The sequence below is a fragment of the Priapulus caudatus genome, unplaced genomic scaffold (genome assembly GCF_000485595.1).
Source record: "Priapulus caudatus unplaced genomic scaffold, Priapulus_caudatus-5.0.1 Scaffold58, whole genome shotgun sequence".
Classification (NCBI taxonomy): Eukaryota; Metazoa; Priapulida; class Priapulimorpha; order Priapulimorphida; family Priapulidae; genus Priapulus; species Priapulus caudatus.
The window spans coordinates 1,012,464-1,013,805 of record NW_014577119.1 but is presented as its reverse complement, the minus strand read 5'-3'; the positions used below and the strand labels follow the sequence as shown (position 1 = coordinate 1,013,805).

Here is a 1,342-nt window from a genome sequence, read left to right as displayed (position 1 = left end):
ACATACACGCACACGCACGCACACGCACGCACACACTCATACACACACGCGCACGTACATACACACATGCGCACGCACACACGCATACACGCGGGCAGCACGCGCGCACGCACAGACTTACTTTCTCCTATGCTATTTCCTTGCCACGCGTTTGTGCTACGCCACGTGTCTATCACTCAACCCTAGTCGACTTTCTTGCACCCCGAGATGCATGTATAAAGAACGAACATAGTGGCTCTCGAAAGCAAAGCGTGAAAGTGCAAGGCTAACGCACTTTCCTAATGCCATGACCCGCGCTTAGCGCACCTCACCACCCAAGCAGCGCCCCGCTTCCTGCATCATGTGCGTCATGAATACACTCTGTCAACCACAGTAACATGGTGACAGCTGTCGTATTCAGGGTCAACGTCGAGTTTCGCGGCGACAAAGTCGCTAACTAACGGTAATGGGCACTTGCGTTGCAAACAGGTGTCATGGCAGCTGGTGTCTACCTTCGCCGACGAGCTCCTACCTGCTTATTTTCAGATTCCTGAGGTAGAAGAAGATGGCAAGTCCGATGATGATACCGAGAGCAATGCCACCGCATATTCCGGCAGTGACAGCGACGCCCACCTGTGACAGCCTCGCCGGTGGCTCGACGTCTGCACGAGGAAATTCAACGATTCGCGATGAAAGCGAAAGTCGCACACTCACTCAACATTCGTACGTCGCGCGCAACTAGCGAGCTGAACTTGATTGAGTTACGCTTCGTAAATTACGAACATCTCCATGAGGTAAATGAGTTATCAACTTTGAGTACGTTTTTTTACTGGATTTAAATTTTCTGACAGCCCCATGATTGCATCGTGCAGCTAACGAAATGAGCATGTCGTTTATAGTTATCTACGTAATAGTAGTAGTCATTACGAAAGCTACGGCTACGTACTTACAAAACCATTTTTACTTCGTATTATTTATTAAATTTATCATTCATGACGTACGTAATAAACTGCGTATTGTTATGGAAAAACTATTAAAAATAAATTGAAATAAAATTGAATATGATTTGAAATCTTACTAAATTATAATGAGTATTATCAGGAGTGAATAATATTAGATCTAATAAATAGTAATTATAATTAATAATAATAAAAATAAAAATAAAAATCTATTATTATTCACTCCTGATAGTATATTAATTGCATAAAAAAGAACAAATTGGCGAACATACCGTGGCAAATTCTACCGACTAGCTCTCCTTCCACGGCAAACGAGTAACTGCTACACGTCGATAGGCACTGCCTGCTGTTTGGATGGATGAACCCTACACACCTGATATAACACAATATATAGTACACACGTG

General features: G+C 43.6%; 1 long non-coding RNA gene across 1 annotated transcript in view; it reads right to left on the bottom strand.

The window, feature by feature from the left end:
- The window catches only part of LOC106821112, a 4,960-nt gene extending 3,654 nt beyond the window's left edge, over positions 1-1,306 (bottom strand). Inside the window, exons 1-2 of the long non-coding RNA XR_001395696.1 lie at positions 1,211-1,306; positions 512-641 (exon numbers count right to left, since the gene is read on the bottom strand). This is a non-coding gene — a long non-coding RNA (uncharacterized LOC106821112). The remainder of the gene's footprint in view (positions 1-511; positions 642-1,210) is intronic.
- Between the last annotated feature and the right edge of the window lie 36 nt (positions 1,307-1,342).